This window comes from Corvus cornix, chromosome 1A (assembly GCF_000738735.6).
Source record: "Corvus cornix cornix isolate S_Up_H32 chromosome 1A, ASM73873v5, whole genome shotgun sequence".
In the NCBI taxonomy this organism is placed as follows: Eukaryota; Metazoa; Chordata; class Aves; order Passeriformes; family Corvidae; genus Corvus; species Corvus cornix.
The window spans coordinates 15,799,997-15,812,962 of NC_047057.1; the positions used below are offsets into that span (position 1 = coordinate 15,799,997).

At 36.9% G+C, this 12,966-nt stretch overlaps 1 long non-coding RNA gene across 11 annotated transcripts in view; it reads right to left on the minus strand.

Moving 5' to 3' along the window:
• Positions 1 to 2,853: 2,853 nt before the first annotated feature.
• Positions 2,854 to 12,966, minus strand: part of LOC109144125 — a 115,888-nt gene continuing 105,775 nt past the window's right edge. For 7 of the 11 annotated variants that reach the window (XR_005604455.1, XR_005604452.1, XR_005604453.1 and 4 more), the window contains 2 exons: positions 11,176 to 11,280; positions 2,854 to 9,756 (listed from right to left, as the gene is read on the minus strand). This is a non-coding gene — a long non-coding RNA (uncharacterized LOC109144125). Of the gene's footprint in view, positions 9,757 to 11,175; positions 11,281 to 11,625; positions 11,744 to 12,966 lie in introns of all 11 variants that reach the window. The other 4 variants (XR_002044650.3, XR_002044659.2, XR_005604459.1 and 1 more) reach the window with 2 other exon arrangements.

Below are 12,966 nucleotides of genomic sequence, written 5' to 3' on the forward strand. Positions count from 1 at the left end.
TTCTCAGGTTATATTCCTCCTGAACCTCCTGAGTATTTGATTTATTTGCACTGTTAATTTATCCATCCCACCTATGATCCCTTAGATATTTAATTGATTGCCCTTAATTGATCTGGCCATCTGTGATATCTTAGTCATTTAATTCATTGTTTTTATTGATCTAAACACCTTTCAGCTTTATTGTCACCTAGATAAATCAAAAGTCACTGGCTGATATCATTTCTACCTCTTAATTCTTAGTATGCACTTTAATCTTCTGAGGGAGATGGGGTAGAGGAGGAAAACAAACACCTGAAATGTCATTATGTTCTAACCTGTCTGGCCAGGAGCTGGGTGGCATAAACCCCACTGATTTCAGTGACACTTTTCCTAGCTACTTGGGCATCAGGGCACTCATTCTCTTCCTGGAATCCAGGCTTTATTCAAATAAAACATGAACAATAAAATAAAATTAAAAGAAAATAATTATGCATAACAACAAGATTTGCAGCATGGTGGTAAATCTCCCTTTTATCCTGACCTGCAGTTCAAGTGAATTCCGTCGAGTACTCTTTTAAGAAAACTTCAGCCCAGTGAAGCACTACTGACAAGGAAAGTGTCATTGCTGATTTTAGCTCTCACACAACAGAGGCACTGCTACAAATAGTGGGTGTCATAATGGTATTCTGAATAATGAATGGCATAAAGGGTATCTTTTTCACTTAATAAGCCTTTGGGCACAGAATTAAAAGCATAGGAGATTATACCTGATATAGCAAATTATATGTAAAAGTGAAATTTTATGTAAAATTATGTAAAATATATGTAAAATAGATGAAAATCTTGTTCTGGCTGGGACACAGATATAATCTATAAAATGTGACAGCTCTGGTGAAGGCAGACAAGAAATTTGCAGGAATTAGAAAAGGACTTGATGGTTTCCTTTAACAAGAAAGTATTTAATGTACTTTACACAGTCTCCTGGACATGTCTGTCTATCGCCTAATTATAGCAGTTCATAATCTAGCAGTTAGTAAAGTAATAGAGATAAAGAAGAGGAGAAGTCAGCTAATAGTGATCTTTCAGCTGCTCTGATCCATCAGCCCAAAAACAGTAGGAGCTGAACGTAAACAGAGTAAGGAGACAAGCAATGAGGTAAACAGAGAGGAAGAATTGAAATAGGCTCACAGGGATGGAAAGCAATCCCCAAAGAAAAAAGAAAGAACACAAGAAAGAATGGAAAATAGTGGGTGCAGACTGAAAACTGAGTATGTAAAACTGTAGCGGAGATCTCAAAAGCAAGGAAAATCAGAAAAATAAAAACCAGAAAATCTATAGTGAGAGTAGCAAAGATAGAGCAGATCACAACACAAATAAAATTATCTTCACCTGACTCTTGATTCACAAATTCTGTAACACATTTCTGACACTGACTAGCACTGGAAACCTCACTGGAAGGAGGAAAGCCAGAGGAGAGAAAAAAGAGTTCTTCGCTTCCTAGCTGCTAGCTGTGCCTGAAAACTCTGGGTAAGAGTCTTTTCTATTTTTATAGTCATCCTCTTTATATACCATTACTGTCCTGGCAGGTATCCTGCATTCCACAGAACAATAACATATTTTTTGACAAAATTATCTTTCTTTTAACTTTGATTTTTTTTGTGTGTTTGCCAGTATTTTCAAACTAGAAGATCCACAACTAAAACTCTTTAATATAACTATTTCAGAACACTTGCATTTAATATTTTTCTCTCTGTAATTTTCTCTTTTTACTGGTGCATAGCCAGACTGAAATGTGTTTATCTTGGCCACGCAAATATACTGCCACTACACGCATTCAAAGCATAAAAAAGTATGCTTTCTGACAGTGCTCTAACAAGTGCATAACAATATATGTATTTAAGAAAAATTGGTAAAACATATTAAAAAAGAAAATAAGATCAAATCCCTAATAAAATGAGATACTTAATTTTACACAGTTTTCTGTGTAGGAAGATGGAAGAAAGAATCTACCTGAGCAGTGTTCACCATATTGTCACATCGTATCATTTCTCCCTGAGAAAATAATAAAATTTAACACATAGGTAAGAGCCAATAAATGAAAAATAATCCATTCTATTGATAAAACAGAAGTCTGCCTATACTTTCCATCCTGGATCTGTGCACTCATAAATTGCGTAAGCTGTATAATATACCTGCTTCAGTGTATTTCATCCTTTCATAAGCTCTATAAGTCCTTCCTGTCTTTGGAATGCTGTGCTTCTGCATGGAACTCTGTTTCTTACTTGGCTGCCAAGTGTCATGGCACATTCCTGCAAAGACATGAGGAACAGGTGGTGGCAGATTGGACAACAGGTCCAAAACTGTTCAAGATGGCAACTTTAGTTTCATTCTATTCTAAACGCATAAACCAAACCAGTCAGTTTCTTCACAGTTCCACCGAAGGTACATCTCTGTGCAAGCTGCCACAGCTGCCTTCAAAATTCCCCTTGCTTCTGGCAGTGTAACTTCTTTCCTACATGTCCAGCACTGCAGCACTTAATGAGATTTGCTCTTACCAAAGACATATTGAGCTCTTGAGAAACAAACAGCTCCTCAAGTGCCCAGTGGGCATGACCCCACAGTGCTTTGAGACCCACCTGCATATCCGAGCCTGGTAATGATGGCCGTGCCACCTAAGTGGCCTTCAAGAACACCAGCCTGTGGACCCCTGTGACAAAGAAAGTCGCCATTGTGACCAAGAACATCTGTCTGACTTGCCTTATCCAAGGAAAAGTGAATTTCAAAAGCCATAGTGTGGTTTCCTAGCAACTGGAAAAGTATACTACATCTAGTAGGAAGGGTGATGTGGGCGAGGCAATCAACACCACTCACTCCTTACTGTGAAGAAACAACCCTTTATTAACCAGCAACTAAGAACGGGTACCGAAGTCAGCTTGCGAACCTCAACAGCAAGGCAGAGTCGAAGCGGCGGGTGCACAACACCAGGTGCTCTCCCTCACCAGTGTGAATGGTGAGCCCCAACTCAGTCTTTATACCCAGTCTTCTAAGTCCATTGGTCCGTTTTGGATCCTCCATGCTCTTGGCTCGTTTTCTCCTGCTGACATTGGTCCATTTCAATGATGCCTTTTTCACCAATCATTTCCTGAGGACCTCCACTGATTGGTTCGTGCCACATCCAATCCACGTTCTTGGTGACATCACTCTTATCTGCTGGAACAATCCAGAAAAGTTCCCCTTTCCCCATGGTATTAAGTTCGCCACCCAGTGGTTACATGCAGGTATTACACACGGTATGCTGTTCTCAACTCGATATAACAAGATCATTAACACAGAAAACATCAACTAACCCAGCTCCCACCATTAGCATATTTACCAATTTAATCAATTATAGAAAACCAAAACTTATTTATAACAGTCATGATGGGCCTGCCACCTAAGTGGCCTTCAAGAACACCAGCCTGTGGACCACTGTGACAAGGAAAGTCGCCATTGTGACCAAGAACATCTGTCTGACTTGCCTTATCCAAGGAAAAGTGCATTTCAAAAGCCATAGTATGGTTTCCTAGCAACTGGAAAAGTATACTACATCTAGGTCCATACCATAATGCCTAAACTAACATACAGAACTAAGTCCTTTCCCTCTAAGACCTCAGTCTTGTCTCAAGGTTGCCTGCGCTCCGGCTTGATTTAAATTTGGCAATTCTGATTTGGATGTGAATACAAGCTCATACTCACATGCAACAGACAACAGCTTATTACAGCTACTGATGTTGACAGTTCATTGTGATGCAACATCTGATATGCAGTAGTCCTGTATGTGACTCATGGCCAATGTAAAATATATTTTCCTCTGTTAATGAATTTTTAATACATAATTCTAGTACCTATCTGGCAATGTTCACAGAAGAAAAGGAAACCAAACTCATAAAAAATTATATTTTGTCATCATTTTCCTCAGACAGTGTAAAAACACTCCAACTGTTTGAAACAGACATTTGCTTACCTCTATTTCACACAGCTTTAATCTCTTGATTTTCTCACATTGTTCTCTGTCTCCCAATTCCTAGATTTCATCTCCATTTTAAACACCATGAAATGTTACTTGGTAGTGAATTGGGTCTCATTATTTAAATTACAAATAAGTGGGTTAATGGCTATTGGAGAAAAACACCTTAAGAGCAGGAAAGATGGTTAACACAGTCACATGGCTACCAGTCTAGCAATAACTAGTTTGTGCCATAAAAAAAGTTAAATTTGAAGGAAAGCTTTTGAGGCCATGAGTTGAGGGGTCAGTGTTTTCTGGGAAGAATGATCTTGGAAACAGGCAGCAAAGTAAACGGCTCTGTAGATTAACCAACCCTCTGTACTCTGCCTGTTGTCTTCAGGGACAATTTATCAGACTCATATAAGCTTCATCTGTTTTTTCCTTCAGGGAGAAGATCAAGTCTAGTGATAATTAAATCCTCAACAAAGCTTTAAATTTTCTTTGTTACAAATAAAATGGTGATTCTGTCCTTTGTTCTTATTCAGACCTACCTGCTGAGCTCAAAACCACATCTCCCAAAAGCAATTTTTTTCATTTTATGTGATCAGTCAAATTTCTTGACAAGACTTAGATTTCTATGAGGAAACAGAGTGATGTATTTAAATATGGTTTTGAGTAAAAATACCTAAATTTGGCTTTTCTTATAACCCCCCAATTTTCATAGCAATTGCTTAGAGACTGAATTTCAGCTAAGAAACAAGGATACATAAAATGCAAAATAAAAATATTTTTTTAAAATTCCTTTTTAGAGAAATATGATTTTAATTCACCAGCCACCTCTAACAGAAATTTGATTTCTGTTTTCTTTAACTTTACTCTACTTATTCCATAATGTATATATCCCAGGCAGGTCTGCTATACATCTTCATCTCTTTTTTTGTCCCTCTCCTCTTCTCTGCCTGTATTGTGACTTAGGCTATCAAGATGTTAGAGCCATATACTTTATTAGTCTGTATTGCAAATCATACATTTTTTAATTTTGTCCTTCCCCTTAGGCTTTATAAGACAAAAACAGTAGTGGATATTACTTTACAGAAAGGAAATAATTTACTTTTGAAGCCATGAACTGATTAGATTGTTTCAAAGCTTTCCTATGACTTTGATTGATTGAATTTGCCCATGGCATTCCTAGTGGCAATGATACTGTGATTATTTAAGCAGCAAGTAACTTAAGGATAGGCTGAGCATGTTAACTTTGAATTTCCTAGCTTCCAGCATTTTGCATTTTCCACAGTTTCTATTCAAGAACGTTGCAGTAAGCATTGTGTGGTATTTACTGCAGTTGTCATTCACTTTTCTTGTTTGAATTTTGCAGCACGTTTGTGTGGAAATGTGTAAGCTTTTTCCATTGGTAAGGCCACAAACAACTCACTCAACAAGGCTTTTAAAAGGGTTTATGGTTGTTCATATACTCTGAGTTAGACACATGAGACAAATACCGACAAGATATTCTCAAGAGGTCAAAACAACATAAAAGACTTTACTGGCAACTTTAGAAAATCAGAGAACTTTGGCAAAAGGTTCAGAGCAGCATTCAATCAACATGAAACACTTCCAAAAAGCATCAACTTAACCCATTCAACTTAGCAAACTCTAAACCCTTTTGATTTTAAGTTACACAAAAATTCTGAGAAGAGGGAAATAGAAGAAAGAGAAAGCAAGAAAGAGAGAAAAGATATAGAGAAGAACAGATATAGCTACAAACTCCCAGGATCCAGCAGTGTTCAGCTGATAGAAATTCCAAAAGGAGGTAGGATTAAGACAGGTAAACACATGTCTTAATATTCATATATATATATGAATATATATATATATATATATATATATATATATGTCCGGTATGCCAGTGACTGGCAGTCACTGCCAGGCAGGAATACTGGCTCCAGGGAGGTGGAGTGTGTGGGGCAATGCAATGCCTTGCTAGGGCAAGGCCTGACTTGCCCCTTCTCCCACATTCATGCACCCCAAAATGTCTCCAGAGATCAGTCTTTGCAGTCTCTTACACCATGCAGGGTAAGTGATTTGTGTGCCAAGGTAGTTTTAATGGTATTGGCACTCTCTGGAGCAGACCAGCCTCCGTGCCTCCCTTCCCCAGAAGAAATTATCAGACAGCAGACAGCTATGGCTACCTGAGAGGAAACAGGAGAAGGAAAGTCTCTGAACAAACAGTTGAACAGTCTGCAGGACTTGCCACAGCTTTACAATACTGCGTCTTGTCCTTTTATAATGTCACACACAGAAACAGAGTATTTCCCCTCTTCAGAGAGTACCTCTCATACTTCCATATGATATGTTCTTTGCTTCTTCTGGGGGATTCTGGAAGGACAGGAACCAGTATACATCCTTCCTCTGGCCAAACTACCTCACAGCCCAGTGCATTTGCTTTGTCCTTGTCCTTCATTCTCTCATTTTGCCTGTAAGCTCTTATTTTCTTAGTCATCCCAGTTCCTTTACACCATTAAGAGACAGTAACCTTTTACTTCTGTGATACTACACTGGTTTTATTTCTATTCGTAGCACTCCTTTTATAACTGTCGTCACTTGCATCCCACACACAGACATCTCCTCTCTTGTATTCAGCACAGTGCAAATAATAATTTCCTGTCAAGCATTTTCTACTTGAATGCATTTTTTTTCCAGTTTAAAAAATAAAAGGTATATAAATATCTTCATTTTTATTTTAAAAATCTAAAGGACAAAGCTATTTTTAATTGTGTCTGAAAAATACCTTATGGTTGGGACTGAGGGCAGTTGATATAAATTTTTACATAATTGAAGAAGACCGCAAGGAATCTGAACAAATATTTTTCTGAAGCTCTAAGATTTTAAACATGACTTTGACACTTGTTTTTTTCTACCCTTTGCCTTTAAAACACAACACATGGCCATGTAGGTGCACTCATCTGGCCAAGAAAGCCATTGGCATCTGGGCCTGTATCAGGAAGAGTGTGGCCAGCAGGATCAGGGAAGTGATTCTTCCCCTGTACTTGGCACTGGTGTGGCCACACCTGGAGTAGCTCCATCTTAATCATTGCCTATTATCTAAACATATAATAAAAACTTATTAAACATATATTGTGTGTTATATTTCTGAAAAATATTTTTGAGAACATTTTTGTTACCAGATTAATGCGTCCTTCTAGTCTCTGAAAGAAGTGTCTCTTCTGTGAGGCTAGTAAGTTACTTAAAGATCTCCAGTTTCATATGCATTCATGAATCTGTGTGATGGACTGACAAAACAAGTGTGTTATACCATGGATTTTAGCTCCAAAACAGAAAGCCTGGTATCTTAATACAAAATTGCTCCAAGGCCACAGATTTGTACACCAGGTTTAATTCACAAGCTCATTATAATTACTGACTTAGAAGCCCTCCCAGAAAAATTAAAAAGTAAAAATAAAAAAAAAATTGAAAAGACGAGTCAAATCTGCCACTGCTGCTGAGACAGCCAAAATTACACTATTACATTGGGTATGTGTATTTCTGCATATCAGGGGTACTTGAATTGGCATGTTTCAAATGCACATGATCTTCATTGCTATTATTCCCAATGGGATGTTTTCAAAATGGCACATTCATCTACAATACCGTCTCCTCTGTCTCCTTCAAATAATACAAAAAATTTTCTTATTTTAAACTTGTAGTAACTATTTACCTGAACCACTCAAAAGAATCCTATATTTTTGGAGCTGTTCAAAACAGCATTTCACTGCTAATAATATCACAAAAATATTGCCAGCTAGGTCTGAAAGCCAGACCTCCTGCAGAGCAGGAGTTATGCTTGATTATGTAAAATTATTTTTCTTGCCAATAGGAACTACATGAAAGATTCCAGAATGATTTTGCTATCAATTGGAAGTGATGAAACATCTGGTTTCTTGCATTAACTGGGTTTATTTTGCAGCAGAATTTTGATTTACTTTTAAGAACTGAAGGAGAAAATTTATAACCAAAGTTTCAAGTACTCGAAAAACCATTATTCTGTACAAGTAAATGAGATATGTCACATGAAATTATATATGTCTTAAGTGTTTGACACTTTTGATAAAAACTGGTGAAAAACAGTCCCCTGAAGCTTTAGTATGTGTACCCTGTGGGTTAATTTTAAAAAACCACAACAATTAAAAACCCACCACACAAAAAAACAACCTGACACAACACTAACCAAAACCCACAAGCTCTGTTTGTGTTAAAACATGTGCAGGTACTTTGTAAAGTAAAGCATGCAAAATAAGCCTTTATACATTTGGTACAAAGAAAACCTAAACTGAGCAGCACAGACAGACTCACCTTCCTGGAGTACTTAGAAAAGTGAGACAGCAATACCGTTCACATGAGCAAGTATTTCAAATATAGGTAGTCATTACACGTTTTAAGAGACAGGGTTGGTTATTTCAGAATACAACCAGAAAGAATTTAACTACATTATTGTAAAAAATATCTATTTGCATGTAGATTTCCTAAGTGTTTTCTTCTCGTAGAAATCTGAGCAAGTTGCAAGGGATTATGAAACATTATTTATTTATTTATTTAGGTGATAAAAGCAGTAATTACACAAGTACCATTATCTTCCAGTAACAGTGAAAAGAATTCAAGATAATATAAGAAGCTATTTTGTTTTTATTTTCACTCTAGAGATTCTTCTAATCTTTCACTGTTACTTTTCTGCTCTGCACCTGGTGAAATTGATAAGATGCACTGTTGTGCAGGCAGATAAACACATGCTGTATCAAAATAGAGTAAAAACACTTCTGAATTTCCAAGATGTTTGTCTTATGTGTACATTTAAAAATAAATCCAAAACAATTCCCTTGGGTACTTATGTGATTTAACATTGCAGTTAAGTAGATTCTTAAATTGTAACATGTAAAAATATAAAATGTAAAAATGCTTTTTGTCCACATGAGCAGGTTTTGATGTCTGCAAAATTGTGTAAAATGAAATAATCTCAAAGATTTAACTAAATCAGAATTTAGTCCAGAGGATTTATTACAAATTTGAAAAACATCTATAAATTCCTTGTCATGGCTGTTGCTTTAGATCAGAGGATAGGGGATGTAAGCATAGGTAAAAACAACATGCATGGAAAAAAGCCCACAACTTTTTCACTATTGAATTTATGTTTTAAAGCATGAATTCTGACTAATGTTTTTAGGGGTGTGTTCAACAAGTGGGGTATGCAATGCTCAAATACTCAACATTCTTACCTATAGAATCCACCTGAAGATTCTAATTCTGGGCTCTTCCTGGTTGCAAGGAGCATGGATGGTGCACGTCAGACCCCAGCCTACTGTCACGTGCCTAGTTTCCAGCTGAACTGGAAAGGTACACTGGAAGAAGTGCTCTGAGTCTTCAGGGTAAAATCCTCACCAGTGAAAAATATCAGAGCCCTATCATGATACTGCCTCAAACTGTATTTTGATACGAAGAAAAAGAGAGGGGAAAATAGCAAGCAAACAAAACATAACAAACAATCCTAGTTCTTGGCTGGTTACCAGACTTTACTAAAGATGGTATAGTCCATGATAAGGGTAAGAAATCATCTGGGATAAATGACTGATAAAATATACATGAGAGCAAAAGCCATTGGGGATGGTAATTGCATGGAAGTGGGAGTGCCAGAACAGTGAGCTGGATGACTCAAGAGCTGAAAAAGGCAAGAGCTCCATTCAGTAAGGAATATTTACTGGTGATCCTTGTGGGTCCCTTCCAACTCAGAATATTCTGTGAATCTGTGAAGGGAGAAAGAGGAAATTAAACCAACATAAGTAAAGCCATTGCCTGATTCCAGGACATGCATACAATTTTAAATGTCTCACATGTATTTTTAAGAAACGAGTTGTTTGGTTGTTTTTTTTCTCTCAGTAGGGTGCATATATACGGAATAAAATGCATTGAAATTTAGAGGATTTTTGCTATTTAGTCTATAGGACTGCATATATACCTTGATATTCATTAGCTTTACATAAACCACCACAAAGTCTTTGTCTGTCAATGTACTAAAAATGTCCATGTTTTGTTGTTTTGTTTTGTTTTAGCCTTCCCCCCACCTGCTGGAAATAAACATTTATTTATTTTATATGAATAATTCAGTTGGGATATTGACTAAAAGGTATTCTCGAGAAACTGCTGTTCAACCCAAATTGAGTATTACATGATTACATCTATACTTAATAATCATACTCTTTTGAGACCTTCTATGCATGTTCTATATATGTAAAATGAGGTCTGGAAACTTCTTATACTTGTAAAAACCACCATAAACTCTTCAAAAATATTTAGTGTCAGATATTCTTATCATTCCTTCTCTCATAAATACATAATTTCTTTGTGTAAAGCTGTATAGCAAACAGAATTTAAATCCCTGCAACAATCCTGTTTTCCCTTATTATTTTATGTTAGGTTAACTTGGGAGGGGAATGAAATAATTTATATTAAAAGAGATGTAATAGGAAAAGGATTCTATTTTGCTCTTGTGTTTAGGACATATGCTCTTATATCACTGTCTTTCATGCATCAATCTTCTCTGGGCTAAAACAACAATGTTGTTAAATACTACACAGAGAATTTTGAGTGAGTTTGGGGAGAGTTTTGGTGTTGGGGTCTTTTTGATAGTTGTTGCTGTTATTGAATTGGTTAGCTGATGGTGTACTCAGTAGCATCATGGACATGCAAGCTGATTTTTCACCAGCCAGCCATTAATAAAATTCTCTAGCATAAATAGACCTGTAGCAATGATTTCAGCCTGCAATAAAATATCTCTCAATTTTTTCACAGCTTTGAATGCAGAAAAGTGTCATTTCCAAGGAAAAATGATGTTTTACAATGTGTATTTAATGCATTTTCCAATGCGTATTTTTATAACCATTCAATTCAAGACAGTCAACTTTGTCTTTTTCATAACATGAAAGTGTGAGTATCACAGCAAAATCTCTCACTATATTGAAAAAACCTACATATCTTTATTCTCTTTGTTTTGAAAATTCAACGAGAGGCAGGTAGGCACGTCATTTTGAAAATTGATATTTCCACTGAAATGCAAAAAAATCTAGGATAAATATAATTACAGGATCTAGGATTAATAAATTTTTAAAATCTAGGATAAATAAAATTACACTAACAAAGTGACAAGCTAAAATATGTAGCGTTACATTGCAAAGCAAGTCCTCCTGTCATATTTGGCAGAGGGGCCGTGGCATTCATTCTTCTTTCGTCTGCTTTTCTCATCCCATCATCAATGAAGCTTACAACAGCCACTGAAATCATAGAGTAGAAGCATTTGTAAATCTTAAAATCATAGAGTAGAAGCATTTGTAAATCTGAATTCCTAGGTAAACTGCATCCAAAATATTTACAAACAGAAAGATATCTATAAAACTTGTTCATATATGTTTTTGTACCCAGGTACAACTATGACAGATACCTGAGAAATTCTGTTAATGATTTAACATTACAATATCAAACTGATAGTAGAACCTTATTTTTAAACAAAGTAAAAATATCTCTGTGGTCTCAAAAGGAATAGAGCCACACAGCAAGAAACACATATTTATTGAGGCAGTAGGAAAGATGAGCAACAGTGCACACATGTGGTGACTCACCCAACCACTGACAGCAAGCACAAGACCACAAGCAGTGCCATGGCTCCAGTGGACTGCCAGGGACATGTGGTGTCCAGATCATCTGGAAGCAACAGCCAATGGTGCCAGCCAATGGTACCTTTTAAATGTAAGAGTTGAGCTGCCCCTTGTGTCCCTCGGAGGTGGTGGGATCACAGAGAAATGTACCCTACATCAGTTCTGTGTGGGGCACCCTGCCTGTGGTGTTGGACAGGGGCAAGGTGTTGGCAACCCCTATGTCAAGGGGCAGGGTGTCAGGACACAGGGTTTCAGTCTCTCAATTCAGTATTTCCACCTAGTAAATACCAATTTTTCTAAAGTCAAGCAGTGAACCCACTGAATACCTAATAATAATGCTACACTATCCCTGCACACAGTATGAACTGGTAGTATCTGAACTGTCAGAGTGGTTTCATGCTATCCAGACCCCTGTGTTACAAATATGTGTAGAAATATTAAGGCCTTTGTTCAAAAAAGGACTTCAATCTATATCCTGTGCTGAATTGTGAGAGGTTTTCCAAACTGTGATGATTCATGTTCATAAAATGTCATCTGCTTAAATGCTGAACAAGATTCTACACAAAAAATCCCACAAGAATTAAATATTAACTGGTAAAACTCACTGGTCCTGAATCTCCATGCAAAGTCTTCAGCAGCTGGTAACCAGGATTTTAATGCCTACTAGGTAGCAGAATAGAGTCCACTCACTATTTGTCCCTTATGTCCACCTTCTCTTGCCATGTCCTTTATTTAAGCATGAAATCTATTTATGCTTCATTTTACAAGACTTTTTCCAATGATTGAAATTCCTTATGGCCTTTGTCTTTTCCAGACTGTACCTGGTGTTCAGTCTGACTTTTCTGAGAAATGTTGATGGAAAGATAATGAGAATACAACATGGGGAACCTTAGTCTTCTTGGATGACCCTCAGATGTTTAACAGCAAATCCTGGCAAAAGTAAAGAAAACAACCCAGATGACCATTGATCTTTTGCCAGGACAGCTATATTGAAGCTTGTGTGTCTTGGCAATGGAACTCGATCTTTGATAACATTTAGATATAAAGTTCTATTGACACCACTGTGAGACCTGGAAAAATGCCACTCACAAATAGATATGATGCTTTTGTCTCAAGTCAAAACTGTAGGACACTGCTAGTCAACCTCTGTCTACCTCAAGCAAATTGGACTGGAGAGTCCTACAGGGTTCAATCTTGTAACTTACTCTGTTCCAATGTCCTTTTCTCAATAGCTGTAGATCTGAGGAAATTCAGAGGTTGTACATATTTTTGTTTGACCCATATAGTCATTTTTTTACTCAGGCT